Source organism: Condylostylus longicornis, unplaced genomic scaffold (assembly GCF_029603195.1).
Source record: "Condylostylus longicornis isolate FDR11 unplaced genomic scaffold, ASM2960319v2 ptg000004l, whole genome shotgun sequence".
Lineage (NCBI taxonomy): Eukaryota > Metazoa > Arthropoda > Insecta > Diptera > Dolichopodidae > Condylostylus > Condylostylus longicornis.
Genome location: NW_026577973.1, coordinates 24559413 through 24578162, shown reverse-complemented (window position 1 = coordinate 24578162; position 18750 = coordinate 24559413).

The following is an 18750-nucleotide window of genomic DNA, read 5'->3' as shown; positions in this document are numbered from 1 at the left end:
ATGTAAAACAGGCCCGCTAAAAAGTGCAGTTCCCGAGGCCTGATATATACCAAAAGTTGATCGATCCATGCCATGGCGGAAACAAACTTACATATAAAATTTCATCAAAATCGGTTCAGCCGAACATGAGATACACGCGTGCACACACAGACCGACAGACAGACAGACCGACAGACCGACAGACCGACAGGTTGCTAAAAATAGTTTATTTACACTTCCCTACTATGGAGAAGTACGTTCCCACCGAAAACTCGATATGCAAAATTTGTTGCCATCACATAACCTACCTATTGTTTACACAATACGGTCGGTAAAAAATCTGATGTGGTCAGCACATAACCGACCGCCGCGTGTGTTGTCTAGTTAAGTGAAAGTGTTACAGAATATTATAAAAATGCCTGTTAAATACTTTTTTCCAATTTTCATCACATTAGTAAGCTTTTAGTTAACATACCTAGAAATATGTGAATTTGGCTCTTAGTAGAGTTTCGTTTTGTGCTACCCAAAATCCCTGAAAGGCTTGCCAGTTAGTTTCGGGAACAACCAGAACGCAAATATCAAATTTCAAGAAAATCCGTTAATCCGTTCCGTAGATATGGTGAAAAATGTAAAATCGGCCCGCAAATCAGTTTTCGAGCACTGATCTTTCCAAAAACTTTATATGTTCATTGTTTTAATACGAAAAATTTAAATAATAAATTTCAATGAAATCGGTTGATTATTTCTCTTTATATACGCAAAAATGTATATTTGGCCCGTAATAAAAATTCCTAACTTTTGAAAGAAATCAGGCTTCAGCAACTGGACGTTTACTACGGGCCAAATATACATTTTTGCGTATATAAAGAGAAATAATCGACTGATTTCATTGAAATTTAATATTCAAATTCTTCGTATTGAAACAATGAACATGTAAATTTTTTGGAAAGATCAGGGCTCGAAAACTGATCTGCGGGCCGATTTTACATTTTTCATCATATCTACGAAACGAATTGATGGAATTTCTTGAAATTTGATATTTGAGTTTTGGTTGTTATCGAAACTAACTGGCGAGCATTTGGAACAGCGAATTCGGGTAGCACAAAGCGAAACTCTACTAAAAGCCCAATTTACATTTTTCTAAGTATATTAACTATAAGCTTACTAATGTCCTAAAAATTGGAAAGAAGTATTTAACAGACATTTTTATAATATTCTGTAACACTCTCACTTAACTAGACAATACACATTGCGGTCGGTTATGTGCTGACCACATCAGATTTTTTGTTTTATAGCACTTAATTGGACTATAGTTTATTTTGGATTATAGTTAAATAGTTTACAACTTGAACTATAAGTCAAAATTTGATAAAATGCATATTGATTTAATATTGACTTAAAATATATTCAACAGTTCTCTTCTGTGATTAATCATAATTTTTATAAAAACTATATTCTACAATAATCGAATAAGTGCGAAAAGAAAAAGAAAACATTTTTACCGACCGTATTGTGTAAACAATAGGTAGGTTATGTGATGGCAACAAATTTTGCATATCGAGTTTTCGGTGGGAATGCACTTCTCCATAGTAGGGAAGTGTAAATAAACTATTTTTAGCAACCTGTCGGTCTGTCGGTCTGTGTGTGCACGCGTGTATCTCAAGTTCTACTGAACCGATTTTTATGAAATTTTATATGTAAGTTTATTTCCACCATGGCACGGATCGATCAACTTTTGGGATATATCAGGCCTCGGGAACTGCACTTTTTAGCGGGCCGGTTTTACATTTTTCACCATTTTAAAGAAACTATTCAACCGATTTACTTGAAATTTCATATGTAAGCTTCGCTTGATCGGCCGGGAAAATTCCTATGTTTTGGAAGAAATCAGGCATCGGCAACTGGACGTTTACTACGGGCCAAATATACATTTTTGTGTATATAAAGAGAAATAATCAACCGATTACATTGAAATTTAATATATGAATTCCTCGTATTAAAATAATGAAAATATAAATTTTTTGGAAAGATCAGGGCTCGAAAACTGATCTGCGGGCCGATTTTACATTTTTCACTATATCTACCGAACTAATTGATAGAATTTCTTGAAATTTGATATTTGAGTTCTGGTTGTTACCGAAACTAACTGACGAGCATTTCAGGGAATTCGGGTGGCACAAAGCGAAACTCTACTAAGAGCCAAATTTACATTTTTATAGGTATGTTAACTATAAGCTTATTAATGTCCTAAAAATTGGAAGGAGGTAATAAACAGGCATTTTTATAATATTCTGTAACACTTTCACTTAACTAGACAATGCACAATGCGGTCGGTTATGTGCTGACCACATCAGATTTTTTTTTAAATATATTTGTAAGTTTTGAAAATTATTAATTGAACTTTTCTAAATAAAGCCAGTGATGTGATTTTGTATAAATCTCTGATAATTAGAAAATAAAGCTATAGCTTTGCCAAACAAGATTTTTCAAGTGTAATCAAACCAAGCTCATATGAATTTCCTTAGCTTTGTAGTTTTATTGCTATAATTTTTATAGTTTTGAGGCAAAAGAAGTATAATATTGTTCAAGTTGGAAATTGCATAGCTATTTATGAAGATTTCAAGGAATTTTAAATTATTATATTTTAAAATGGGAAAATGTTAAGTTTTGTAAAAATTTATTGTTATTTATGTATTTTCACATGGAAAATGAGTTTAGGGAATATTTTTTCTAAAATAAAAACAGCATAGAAGAAAGTAGATTTGTACTATACGAAAATTCTCCAATGCAATCAAATATGCATCTTAGAAAAAAGTAGTCTAGGTACAATGATATTTTTGTAAACTTAAAGATTTTTATTTTTCAGTATTTTGTAAAAGCATTTTGTAAAAATACTGAGTATAAAGCATTTTTCAATAGCATCATATTTTTTTCTTAAAAAATTCTTTTACATGAGATTAGAATTTTCAGTTTCTTTTTCTAAAATTCAATTTAGTTCGTGCACAGACTAAATAATTGGATTGTACACGATATATTTCACTTCAAATTATTCAGGTAGTATATTTGATATGTTCATTATTCTTGCATTGTATATTGTATACATTTTATACATTGTGTATGTATATGTAATGTTTCTTCTATTTCTTCTAGTCCCTTTAAGAGTTTCAATAGAAAATTCTGCTAAATATTATAAATATTTTAATATAATATGAATTCTAAGTTTACGTTATCAGAAAAAATGGAAAATTTTTCTTTGGTATTAGTTTATAGATTTTATGCCTATGGATATCTAAAATATTTTGGTCTCTTCTGCTTATACAATGTACAGAAGATGTATCAAATCCAAAGTAAGAAATTGAAAACTTGATAGAAGAAAAAAATAATACAAATGTATTAAGGTATGCAAGATAGAATATACTTACATGAATTAAAACATTTTATTTGAAATAAAAATGTTAAGATTTGAAGATAGTGAAAATTTATAAATAATTATAAATCACGTAGTGTAATTTAACATTTTGCTTAATTCTTTATTAAAAAATTTGAAATTTATGTAGAAAAGTTTTTCAGATAGTTTGTATATAAGTATACAACGTAAATGTCCAGTTTCGCATAACTTCTACCAAAATATTTTTTGTAGTTTAAATAAAAATATTTTTTGTTCTGTTTGTAGAAATTTTATAGAATTATACTACTATCGGGCCTATAAGTAAAGTTGGGTCAAACTTATTTAAATTACTTTCATTCGAATACAAAAATATTTCAAATATTGCATATCTTTCGGATGAGCAATTTATGCAATCTTTGAAATAAAACAAGAAAAAAATCTTAAGGAATCTTAACATAATTCTCGAATTCAAAGGTTAATTGATCAGAATTTTCCATTAGCTTTCTGCATTTATAGAAATTTAGGAAACGAAATAAACTATTTATTAGTGCCTAAAATTTAAGACTCATACCACCTTTATAACAGAAGAAAAACGATGTCAAAAGTTTGAGAAAAAAAACAAATTTTAGATAATGGTAAATTTTAACTGTCATTTTGCATTTTTAAAGTTCAAGTCGATATGCCGCAGTAGAAGAAGCCAGCTCCTACTTTTCTTCGTTTGTATAATTTAAAAAATTTTTGTGGTTTTGTAATAAGTATTTAAAAAATGGCATTTTTAGGGTTTTTCGGGGCTACGAGTATAACTATTAGAGAGGGAGAGATAAATAAAAATTTTCTTTAACGGAAATAAATTTCTATTAAAGATCTATGTTCATATGATTTATATATGTATTTATATGCATTTCAGCTTTCTATTTTTAAGGGTATAGAAGTTTTGTGATCGGGTCTACGGACGGACGGATAGACTGAAACTAATAAGCACTGTTTTTAGAACTTTTTTTGAAAAGTGCTTAAAATAAACGTTTTTAAAACTTTAATTGAGGATGTTGTAGAGAGTTAAAATACTGCTAAAAAGTTACGTAAGACATAATTACGTACACACGAACAAAATAATTATATTCAATGCATAACTAGATAATGTTGGATTTCTACATATTGCATAATAACAAAATGTATACACCCTAAACCGATGATAACAAAATGTATATACCCATCCTTTAAATTAGACAATAGAAATAAAAACAAAATTCAATTAATAATGCAAAATTCTAGGCTTTTAAAGAAAATGTTTCAATAATAGTTTTTACAGATTTCTGAACTAGAAATAAATTAAATACCTATGTCTTTTAGCTATTTTTGAAAAATCATTCAAGTGACAGAGATTTACTCTATTTCAAACTGACTTTTAGGATCCAAACAAAACACGTAATCTAAAACAAAACTTGTAATTTTTAAAAGCAGCAGTAGATATCACGTAGGTGATATGATTTAAAAAAAGCATAATATTCTTTTATTGGAATGTAATAAAAGCAGGTTTTTGTTTGGTGTGGCTCAAATTACTTAGATTAATTCAGAATAGTCTCTCAAATTAATTGTTCAATAAAAATGAAATGGGGATACGCTTATTAAAAATAAAGCATATATGTATATGTAAATATATACAAGTAAGTATGAATACATAAAAACGGTTCTCATTAATCATAGCCCTCATATTTACCTGTAATATTACATGCACTTATAACTTAGATAATTATTTTTCTGCGAGACGAATAACATGACGAATATGCGTGACTGTTTAAGCATTTAACATCTCCCGTGTTTCGTTTTATAACACCATTGTGATAAATTTTCAAAATGAATATCAAATTTTATTGAAAAATGGGAAATATTTGATAGAAAAATCTCTTCCTGCGCTATATATGTATATGTTTTCCGATTTGAAATCCAGATATATCTTTGGTGCCAAATAAAAGAATTTTCAATCGCTCCATTTTTCTTCCTGTTTTGCTTTCTTCTAAAGAATAAAATTTAGCATATGTGTGAATATGTTTAATATATTGATATGTGCCAGAAATTTGTTTTTGTGGGAGTTAAATTTTTATGAGTTACGAAATTTTGTCTTTGGCATACGGCAATACAAAGTATATAAAAATATACAAATCTACAAAGTATATACAAATACAGAAAAACAAAGAAAACACTAAGGATTTATTTGTTTATTTTTACAATTTCGTAAATCAATAAACAGAGCAGAAATACTGTCCCCATTATAGTATTTGTAAAATTTTTTGTTTTTATTAAACTTTTTTTTTTAATATTTTTGTTCAATTTTTGATTTCTTTTTTAATAAAGTTATCTTTTCAAAAAAAAAAAAAATGTGAATTTATGCATATAGTAAACTATGCCTGTAAAATGTAAGATAAGAACCTTATAGGCAAGTGGTATACTTCTATTCGATACATTATGATACAAGGTATTGTTAAAATTCTGGAAACTTCGCTGACTGATTTAATAAAGTGTAAGAAAGAATTTCATGCAAATTATTTACGCAAAGATATATCATAGTAACTGACGGGATTGAAATGAGAGAGGTATTGTGACCGTACCCAATTTCATATTATGATTTTTCCGCAAAAATTAATCTCTCCATATTAAAAACTGGTAACAACATATTTTCAGCTGTAAAGATTTTAGTGAAATTCTACATTTGTCCATTAAGTCCTAATATTTGGTCTGTGGCCCTACATTATATACATTATTGCCTTATTAGCAAAATAATTAACTGCATTTTTTTAAATTTTATAAATAAGTTCTTTTCTTATGTCTTTCCTGATATTTTTCTATATATCAGGTCCTGATTTTCAAGGTTTCTCTTCGATTTTCTCTTATGAGTTTCAGATTTCTTTTTGGTTAAATTGAGTCACGAAAAATGATTTTTTTATATAGGATCTTGATAAATCATAAAGGAAAATTTACCTCAAATACAGTCAAGTTTTTAGGAATATACATTCTTACAGAGCATACATATGTAGATACACGTATATTTAAATAAAAATATGGTACAATAGAGTTCATAATCGCAATAGAAACATCAATTTTCTGCTTTGTCTTTTAAATTCTGCTTTTTCTTTTAAAGTTCTACTAAATCATAATGACTATACTAATGACATAATGATTTTTCTTTTATACTTTATATTACTAGAAACACAAACCATTAAATAAATAATACTTTTTATTATTAGAAACACAAACCGAGAACGAGAAATAAATATTATTCGAAAATATAATGATCTCACATATTTTAAGTTCGAAAAATCGAAATAAACTTAAATAAATGTCATCTTTGATCAGACATCAGATGTTTTGTGGCATCTGAATATTAATGCTTCATTTGTTATTGTTTTGAATATTATGTTTCGTCAGCAAGCTTTAAAAAAATATGCATACAGAATATATGTACGTATGTAATACATTCATATGTACAAACATATATTTGAATAAAATTATTATTTCGTTTTTGCCTAAACCTTTTCTTTATTTGAGAAATTACATTCATATGTACATACATATATTTGAATACAATTATTACTTTATTTTTGCCTAAACTTTTTCTTTATTTGAAAAATTTATTTCTGTATGTTACCCCCATGATTTAATAATTATGTGTTTCTATATGCCAAACCACAGTTTTGAATATTATTCAATTCATATAGAAAGCTTAAAAAAAATTAGTTAGGAAGCTTTAAAAAAAATATACATACATATTTATGTACTTAACTATTATAACAATATTTTTTTGGAAATTTTCTTTAAACTTTTATAATAATATTTATCTGTTATATATTAAAAAAAAATAAAACAAAAAATTTAAAAAGAAAAAAAAATTTTTTAAAATAGTCCAAAAAAAGAAAAATACAACAACATCCCAGGCAAGCATTGATCCAATAACCTTCTGGCTATCAGACTACCACGCTACCCACTAGGCTACGTAGTACCTTGAATTTCCCTTTATAATTTTATATTTTATTCATATTTCGTATAACTTTTCAAAAACCATCCTATTTTACATTATATATATATAGCTACTTCTCAGGTGTCAAAAAGTACGGGTACTTCTAGAAGGGCTAGAGACATGGGACAAAAGGCATTAGATAGGGTTTTGCCTCTAGGGTCCCAGAAACAGCAAGAATTCCACCCACCCTCTCCCTTCACCCCCTCCCAGATGCTTTGTAACTGTTTTTTACAAAATGGTACTACATCCTGTAGGGGTAATTTTTTATTTACTTTTGGTGGTATAAATATTGTATGTAAATTCATATTTGGAAGTGTGAGTTATAACAAAAAGTGATCACTTTCTTAAGAAAATTGTAATGTTTTAATAAAATCTACATTGTTTTATGTACGAGTAATAGGTATGTACGTACGCACTTAGCTATGTATTCGCGATCTGTTGCAAAATGTATTAGAAAGCAAAACATAAGTTTATGTTAAACTACTTGACAATATCGCTGTTGCAACAGTGGGACCTCGTATCAACAAATTTTTCAAAAATCCTTTTTTTCATTTTTCTGTTTAAATCAATAAAATATATCTTCTAGTTCATGAAAATTATAAAAATTTTTAGTAATTATTACAAGAAACGAAGTTAAGTGAAACCTCGTATCAAAAAAAAGAAATAAAATTTTTTGTGCAACCTCGTTTCAGCCTTTACGAGTTATCACTTTGTTACCACGCAATTTTAAATTTTATATTCCGAATCTTTGTTGTACAGTGAAACCTCGTAATCCACATAAATTAAAACTGCGGAACGGAATTTTTATATTTAAAATTCAATATTGCGAATATTATATTGTAGTTGCCATGACTGCATTTTTAATTTTATATCAATAAAATTTTATATAAAATTCAAAATGCCAAAATATCTGAAAAACAATTGTGTCATTAAATACAATATAAAAAGATTCTATTAAAGGTGCAATAACTTAAGCGTTAAATATACAATAATTGAAAAATGAGTTGTGAGTATATCTTAAAAAAACTGTTTGGTGAAAGTGATGAAGAATGTATATGCGTAGAAAATAATATAGAAACAATAGATTGAGTTCGTTAAATTCGCAAAGTCAAAATTTGTTAGAGAGAAATGTTAAACAAGAGAAAATTTCCGAGAGCAACAATGAAAATAGTAAGTAGCTAATGCCAGAAATTAATAAAGCAATATTGTTAAAAATGAGAAAAACCAATTTTATTTTTTTAATCCCTCACAGTATCAAACACAGAAGCTGTTTCAAGCGAATTAGAAACAGAAGTTGGAATCCAATATAGAAATATTTCTACTGGTATGTTTGAAAATGAGAATGAAGACGATCATTTAGTTCTAAATACAGAATCTAGTATAGAAACTTTTCTTCCAAATGAATTAGAAATAAAATAAAAATGATAATGATTTTAATTCTCGTAAGTGGCTCCACTTATAAGAATTAAAAGTAGTAGTTCCAAAGGACTATCACTCCTTTTACGATAACCTTCCTTACAAATAAATAAATAAAATGTTTGATAAATAAACAAAGAACATTTTTTTTAATAATACATAATGAATTAGTTGTTCGTCCTTAATAATACACAATGAATTAAGTGTTTTTGTTTTATTATGCATTAATAAGAAATATATCTGTAATTTTTTGATAATTTTTTTTTTTATTAAAATTTTGTATTAAAATATTACAAATAATCACACATTTTCTAGTAGGAAATCAACCGTTTATACTTTGTACTGCGGAACCACGTATCAACAATTCATATAACAGAACATTAGATAGTGACACCTCGTAAGAACATTTTCTCCCCCTAATAATAATTTTTGGAAGTTTGATGTATTAATATTTTATTCCTTGAAACTGGAAATCAAAAAATAAAAAAATTGCCTTTCACACTCTAGACCTATCATTTGAAACAAAAGAGCTATTCGGTTTTTTCATCGTCTTGTAAAATTTAGTTTTTGTGAGTTACAAGGTATCACTGTTGCAACAGCGATATATTTTTAGGGCAAAATTTTATAAGAAAATGTTACTCTATTGCATTAAACTTTTTACAAGAAGGGTATTTTGAAAAAAACATTCAGAACGGGATATCGCTGATATTGATTTGTCAGGGTGAAGCTTTTTCAATTTCAGTTAAAAAAAAATAAAATTATCAATAAAAAAAGTTTGTCTGGCAGATCGCATTTTTCAGGGTTCAAACCTGATACTTTTTGCATAGAAATCGTTTGCTATATGTATTACCCCATGTACGTTAGCTTTGGTGTTAACTCATTTTACAGTCACGCGTTTTATTCGCATGTATTTCGTATACATTAATTTATCGCTTAGTATTTATTGCAAAAGGAGTTTTACGGTTTTATGCGACATAACTCAAAGCGAGGTTCTAAAATAAATTACTCAAAAGGTATTAGATCTCAAAGGTTTTTGGTAATTATTTTTCAGAACTTCGCTTATTTTAAGTTTTATCTTATTGTTTCTTAGGAAAAAACATATCTATATGCATATTACGGGTGTGTTTTTGAAGAAATAAAGTAAACTTAAAATATCTCAGCCACAGAATGGAACACAATTTCAAAACTACAGGCATAATACTTGCAAGGCTTGCAATGCCAGCACACACGACTAGTTTAAATAATAACGAATTGATAATTTGCACATATGAGTACGTTAGTGTTTATAACATATCAAACTTTAAATAAAAAGAAGAGACAAAATTTACATGCAATAATTATAGTAAGTAACTTTCACTTTGTAATTATAACTTTAACAAAACACTTTTGAGAAATTTTAAGAGTAAACGTTTCTTATGATTATAAATAACAAAAAATAATGAAATACAAATTTTATAATTTATTTTTCCTTTCCATGATTTTATGTTGCTTTTTCTTGGTTTTTAAATAAAATTTTTTTTGATATTCCTAGTTAAATGCCATTTATATATTATTTTAAATACCCCAAAATTCTGAAGAAATTTTCTCATTAAGTATAGTTATTTCCCACAGACGGCAATAAGTATGGCAGTATACAACCACATTCAAATACAAGGTTTTTGGAGAAACTTTTTCAATTTCCATCAATTTTAACATTTTAGCAACAAAATTGAAAATCTGTTGTCAGAATTAGATTAGCATAATTCAGGAATGAAAAACGAAACATTTTCATAAAACTTTTTTCGTTACCCACTTTCGTAAAAAAAAACAAGTCTGAAAAAATATTTTAAATTTAAATAAAAATTCTTATAAAAGTTGTGGTAGATCATATTTTTTATTGAAAGTCAACGAAATAAAATATTGCCATTTTATTCAAAAAGAAAAATAAAATTTAGAATTGTTTCCCTGAGCTCACGTTAATTATAAAATTTGAATCAAACTCGAATTTTTTAAAAATGAAAATACTTATTTGAAAATTTGATTTTCTATTTAAATTTCTCATGCACCAAACGTAGTTTATGCAATATTTATTTTCCGTAATTATGCGATAGAATTACTATACACATACGAGTACTACATACGTTCAATATGAGAGTAAAACAAAAAACACTTTTACATAATGATCGAAGACAACAGTTTACAAGGTTAAGCTAGAACCAGATCAATATCTTTTGAAGGCCTGGGTTTTTTTATTTTTAGTAGAAATTTAGAAAAATTTACAATTTCTAAAAAACAGGGAGCCGGACTTAGAAAATAGGTGGAATAAGTGACGATGACCTGGAAGGCGAGGGAGAGGGAAAGAAATATTCTTGCGACAAAATCTCTCGCCGTCTACAAGTCATAGCCCTCAAAGGCCCAAAAATGCCAGCTTTCGAGTATTTATTGGTGTAATGCGCTATTATTATAGCACATTGCTTAAATAGTGGCCGTTGAGATTTATTGACGAGATCTAAAACCCGTTTTTTTTTTTAATTTTTGAAAATAAAACAACATTTTTTTCCACGTAAAACTTGATTTTTAACCGCGTAACTCATTTTTTATAAAACTTGAGTTTTAGACATCTTATATTTCTGAAACTGCAAGCATTTTGAAGTTTCTATAAAAGCAATAAGATGTAAAAACCATGCCATTTAACATTATATTCATTATTAACTTGTAGATTACTTAGGATAGTAAGTGTTTATGATAGTAAGTATTTCGTTAAATTGGAAAATACGCTTCGTTATCGATTATTTACTGATCGCATCAGATTTATTCATTGCTATGGATTTTTATAATATAGAAAAATCTGCTTTTTAATAATTTACTCTTTTTATTCAATTGTTTCTTTATTAGGATGTGCAAGAATTATTTTTTTTTTGAATTTTTATTTATTTATTTATTTTTTACCGACCGTATTGTGTATACAATAGGTAGGTAAAAAATATGTGATGGCAACAAATATTGCATATCGAGTCTTCGGTGGAAGTGTAAATAAACTATTTCTAGCAACCTGTAGGTCTGTCGGTATGTGTGCACGCGTGTATCTCAAGTTCTGCTGAACCGATTTTGATGAAATTTTATATGTAAGTTTATTTCCACCATGGCACGGATTGATCAACTTTTGGGATATATCAGGCCTCGGGAACTCCACTTTTTAGCGGAAAAATATTCAACTGATTTACTTGAAGTTTCATATACGAGTATAAGCTCAGCTCGACCGTCCACGAAACTTCCTAACTTTTGGAAGAAATCAGGCGTCAGCAACTGGACGTTTACTACGGGCCAAATATACATTTTTGCATATATAAAGATAAAAAATCGACAGATTTCATTAAAATTTAATATTTAAATTCTTCGTATTAAAACAATGAACATATAAATTTTTTGGAAAGATCAGGGCTCGAAAACTGATCTGCGGGCCGATTTTACATTTTTCATCATATCTGCGGAACGAATTGATGGAATTTCTTGAAATTTGATATTTGAGTTCTGGTTGTTACCGAAACTAACTGGCGAGCATTTCAAGGAATTCGGGTAGCACTACGAAGAATTTCGCTTTGTGCTACCCGAATATAGGCTTACTAATGTACTAAAAATTGGAAAGGAGTATTTAACAGACATTTTTATAATATTCTGTAACACTCTCACTTATCTAGACAATACACATTGCGGCCGGTTATGTGCTGACCACATCAGATTTTTTTTCTATTTATTTGTTCTTCATTAAAAACTAATAATAAAAAATATTGAGTACAATTAATTAATTTCAACTTTTTTGTTAGAGTGAATTTCAGAAAATTTAAAACCCAACTCAGTTGCTTTAAACACATTAAGTACCCCCTATTTTTAGTTCTACAGCACTAAAATAGTTATATAGGCTAACTTTAAGTGCAGATAAAATGCACGTTAAAAATTTATAGATTTTGAAACTATGTTTTTGTTTTTATTGAGACAGCACTGATTCTATGTCTATCTGGAAAATTTAAGTCTATTATGATTTCAAAAATGTTAATAGGCTCAAATAGACTTATAAATTTGAACAATTTTCTTACAATAGCTAAGAACGTAAGCATATAAAATTATTGTTTCAAGATATACGAGTACATATTACGCTGTATACGAGGAAAGAAAAACTCAACTTTATTTTTGTTCAATTAGTATCAAGCATTGCAAATAAATATTGACATTCATATAACTAAAAGAGACAGGTTTAATTTTTTTAATATTATATTGAAAAATAATTGTAAAAATAAAATTTGGGAAAATTACAAAGCGCTGAATGTATCATAGCTGTAAGATAGGTGAAATCCGGTCTGTGGCGGTGTCTGTGACTTATACAAAATAAAAATTTTGTCAGCGAAGGAAATGTAAATGATTTTATTTTATCCTGTATTAAATGGTAGAATTTCCAATTTTATGAATAATTAGACAAGTGTCGGAGTATTTCAAAGACTTTAATTGTTTAGTTATACCCAAGGATCATTTACTCTCTGAATTAAGATAATTGATATTGCGTTCGACAGAGTTGCTTAATAATGTGCTTTCAAAATCTTTCCTAAGCACTTTTTGTTATAATTTATATTTCAAAACATATATAATTTTTATGTGTAACTTATGCTTATATAATAATAGAATTGACTTAGAATTTAAACAAGATTCCAGCAATTCGTTCACTTTAAGATTTTAAATGTGTGGGTAAAAAATACTCTGTATATTAATATGGAATCACTTTGCACTGAGTATTATTATTCAATATTTTTTTATATTCCAAACTATAGGAAGTAATTGCTCGTAGTACGAGTATAAGTGAAAATTTTGAGAATTAATTTTTTATTAAAAAACAAATTTTGTTTAATTATCGCGCGACAAAAATTTGTTTCTAAGAAAACGTAATTGCAAATAATTAAACTTTAATAGTGATTACAAAATACATCTAACTTTTCTTGTCAAAATTTATTAAAGTATTTGCGGGGACAGAAAAGTTTATTTATTTTTTTTGTTTAAAAAAAAGGCAAAAACTTTTCTCGAGTATAATTTGTGAAAACATGCGTAAAATATTTGACATTGAAATTTAAAAATTTTTTTTCATTATGTGATATAATTCTTTATTTCTTCCATCGACCGTGTTTCAGAGAATGGTTTTTAATTTTTAAAATAAACATGTAGTTAATGAAAACCATGGTTTTTTAAGTAACACATTCAACAGGTCTTGATCCGTAAATAATGAAAGCAACTTTTTTTATAAGCACATAATTTTGTATAGATTTTCGAGAAACCCTTGGAGAAGTAAATTTCAAAAAAGAAAGATTAGCAAGATAAAATTGCAGCTTTCTTCTTGGAATAATAGAGAGGTTTTGTAAACACATCGTCGTACGTGCGATCAAACATTTTGCCAAAAATTTAAATAAAAATAAATTATTATTATAAATAAGTTAAAGATATTGAGATTTAAATTTTTTAAACGTATAAGCACTTTATTAAACATAACAATTGTTATAAAATTAAAAACAAAATTTCGTAGAATTTTATTTCCACAAAATTTTGTTATTTAAGTTAAATAGTTTCGGAAACCTAAAAGAACCCATGTAAGAAAATTTTTAAAGCGTAATTTGAAAGCTTAACATTTTACATTTATATAACACATGTGTAAGTTTTACTTATGTTACGGTACTCATGAAATATTTGAAATGAGTACAAGGTGTATATTTACAGAATGCATCAACTAGTGAAAACTTATTCACATATTAATTTGATGAGATTGAAATATTAAAAATTATTTTTAAACAAAGGATGTATACTTAAATGTAAAATATCCATTTTACTTTGCTTAAGTATTCTAAATAATTAATAATTAGACCTTTTTAATTAATAATTACACCATATTAAAGATGATCTGTTTATTAAATGTCAAAATCAAACTAAATTTTTTAGCCTTGAATTTATTGTAGAGAATACTTTAAACTAGGAAAAAAGGAGTTTTTTTTTAAGAAATGAAAAAGGATAAAGGTGTTTTTTAAATATATCTATATATGTATCTTATAGAAATTCAAGAAACTAAATATGAAGCAAATGTATCTTTAATTTAATTTAAAGTATGACAAATATATGAATGAACACACAGTACAACAGATAGATGACATTAAAAACTCGATATGCAAGACTTTGAAAGTAAAGCAATATGAAATCTGTTATTGTATTATTAATTTGTCAAAAACGTCAAAAATATTTAATCGCTAATCTAATGACTTTATTTTCATTTTTTCTACAAAAAGTTTTCGAAATTCTGCTAAGCTAAATAAACTCCGTATTATTTTTGTATGAGTACAAATTTCTTGAAGTATGATATTGAAACAAAAAACTTTTTTTGAATACCCTAGGAACTCTAAATTAATTATGCTGAAGAGCAAAAAATATCACCAATAATTGTGAATTAAAAAAATATGCTCTAGTAGGTTATGAATACTCTTAACTGAAATAGAGTATTTTGTACCCATAATTTATAAATCGGACGTTTTCATCGAGTTTAAGCAACGGAGTACCCGTAAGCAAAAGAAAACCCGCATTCAAGTGACAGCCATGAGAGTGAATTTAAGCCACATCCTTTAAATCTTAACCATTTGTACTAATCATGTAATATTCAACAGGATATTCTCATTTCTGAGCTCTTAAATAACTACAAACAAGAAAAAAATAAATGAGTACTTTAAAAAGAAATTCGTTTTAAATGGTTTTAATTGGGCAAATATAAAAATCGATGTCTGTAGCTAAATTTGTAGGAAAGCAAATTTTTATTAATTAATTTTATACTTAAAGGTAGTTTATTTTAATAAATTGAAAGTATATAAAACATTATGTCGGTCTGTCTTTATTGAGTGATTAATTTGTAATTTTTATTATTTTTACAACAGGTCTTTCGAATATTGAGATATTAATTTTTTTTTATTTTATTTGAGAAAAAAAAGAAACATGATAATCCAAATTTACTGAAAGGTTGGCTTTAAGAATGATTTTTAACCTTAATATGCTCACAAAATTTAACTGAAAAAATAGCAAAATAAATTTTATTTTGAGCGTTTGAATTTTTTAATCTTTTATTTTCAATGTATAAAAATATTAATAAATTAGGAACAATATAATATAAAAACGAGAAAAAATAGAGTTGACCTTGTCAACTCTGTGATACCAGTACGAATTTGTTATCCTATATGTGTGAATAAATTTGTCATAATTGACTATGGGACAGACTATGTCTTTAAGTTGCCGTATTACCATAATTAAATTTTACATTAATTCATGTAAAATTTTAGTAATGTGTTTTTCAAAATACTGTGTGTGCCAAACTGCTATTGAAGTTGTATAGCAGCTACCAGAAAGAATCAAGCAATTTTAACGAATTTTATCAAACAGATCAGCCCTATTAATATATTCGTTTGTGTGAAATTTCAATACCATATAGCTTTTATAGTTTCTGAGATATAGCCAAATAACTTTTGAAGTTGTACGACAGCTACCAGAAGGAGCCAAGCAATTTCAATTACTTTTTTGAGACACATTGGCCCTACTAATATATTTGCTTGTGTGAAACTTTAATACCATGGCTTTTATAGTTTCTGAGATATAGCCAAGTAACTTTTGAAGTTGTATGGCAGCTACCAGAAGGAGCCAAGTAATTTCAATGTGTTTTATCAGACACATTGGTGCTTTAACTTTTGAAGTTGTATGGCAGCTGCCCAAACCAATACCCCGTTCAAGTCCAATTTAAATAGGGTTCTGGCACTTACTACAATAAAGCCTTTGTAAAAATTTGATGAACTTAGCTCAATTAGTTTTTGAGTTATCGCTGGGACGGACGGACGGACAGGCGGACATACAAAGCTAAATTAACTAAGAATTCGACGCTGATCAAAAACATACACTTGAGTCTATATCTCAGAGCAATATTTCTAAGCGTTACAAATGGTAAGGCAAATTTAGTATATCCTTCGAACGTACGTTCGTACGGGTATAATAAATATTTTGTACCGTTTTTGTCAATACATATTTGTTTTCATTTTGCGATTATATATTACGTACGTAGAGCTACAAGATGACATTAAATGTTGTAGATGACGTTAATTAAATGTTAATAAAAATTTTTAAAACTAATTAAAAAAGTTAATTGACTATATACACCGCTGGAGGTAATAATTTTTGTATAATAATAATAAGCGTTCAAAATAGTAGAAAAAAAAGTTTGGATAAGAATCAAATTGTTTAATATTTAGAAAATAGAAACTGAAAATGTATATGTATGTATTAAGAAAGTGCCAATCCATAGTGGGTTGAAACCTTTAGCAATAGCTATTTTGCTGCTATAATTATATGAATATCCTGGACCGTACTCTATTGGTTTAATAACAAAAAAATTTAACACTAATTGTAGTTTTCAGGAACAGGAAGAAATTAAACAAAAGTTAACTTTTTCAAGTACACAACCTTTATAATGAAATATAGTTTTAAGTTAGTTATTGATCTTAAGCGTTATAAATTAGCCCTTTGGACAGAATGGGTGAACAAAGATGGCATTCAATTTAAAAAATATTTTAAAATATGCCATGACGGTTAAGATATGAATAAGAATTTGTTTCTTAAATAATTTTCAAAGAAATTGGCATCATATTTGGCATCGAAATGAAGGTTAAAATATCAGCTTTCTATTCAATTAAAAAAACTAATAGGTCAGAGAAGTAAAAAATATTTATTAACTATATTGTATCTTTATTAATTTAATAGGTTTTCTTTATTTGTTTATACGCTGGGGACAATATTTAACACAAGTAGTTATTTTCATCGTATGGAAAATTTAACAAAAAAATAGAAAGTACGCTTTACTTTCTGACTGCAAAAGAAAAACTGCAATATGATCAATATCGAACTATCATGAAACATTTAGGTTTCCTCAGATACTTTGGTGAAAAATCCAAAATGCAATTTAAAGGAGCATCTTCGATTTAATTCTTTAATTTAGTTTTAATATGGAATAAGATAAAAGATTTGTTTTTGATTCAACTTTATTTCAATATGCTTCTTTTATATTTTTGATTTTAAATAATTAACAGATAAGAATGTTAATTCGGTTATAACATCTTATATCCAGACATCTGATATCCAGGGTTATGTTAATGATATTGCTATCATTGCTACATGGAAAGCAGGGTTAATAAACCTCTCCTCTATAAAATATATCTTTTTTGCGGTTGATTACTTGAAAGTAAAATAATTTCAAAAGTTCAATTCAGTATTTTGGTGCAATTCATAAAATATTTCTAAAATGTGTCTCTCTATAACTTTTCACAAACAGAACCTTATTGGTTCATTGCCTGTACTTTCAAATATGTTTCACGCATATTATTTCCCAATCAAACAAAAATATATATATACAAGAAAATAGACCTAAAAGAATGACTTAGTTTGTAAGTCTATAGAAATTTATGGAAAGCCTTTTTTTCTACATACATATATACATTATAAAAATGTTAAAATTTACTGTTATCTTTAGCCCGTTTTTACCAAATTTTTGATATCGGTTTTTTTCTAGACCGAAAGATTTTGAAGGACAGACCGAAAGATTTTTAAGGAGTTTGAAATTCTAGCAGCTTTAGGCACTAAGACTATTTTTTCTAACCCCCCAACTTATCCAATTTTTCTTAACTCACGCAAATTACCCTTAAATTCGAGCATTGTATTAACGCCTCTTTCAATTTTCTTTTTTTAGTTTATTTCAAAGGTTGAGTACATTGCTCATACTGTAATATGTAATTTTTGAAATATATTCATATATAAACGAAAGAAATTTTAATAATGATGATTGTTCTTAAATGCAGTATTTTCATTTGTTGAAGATGAAAGTGCTAAATTGCAAACCATTGGTTTGACCCAACTTTATTAATATTAA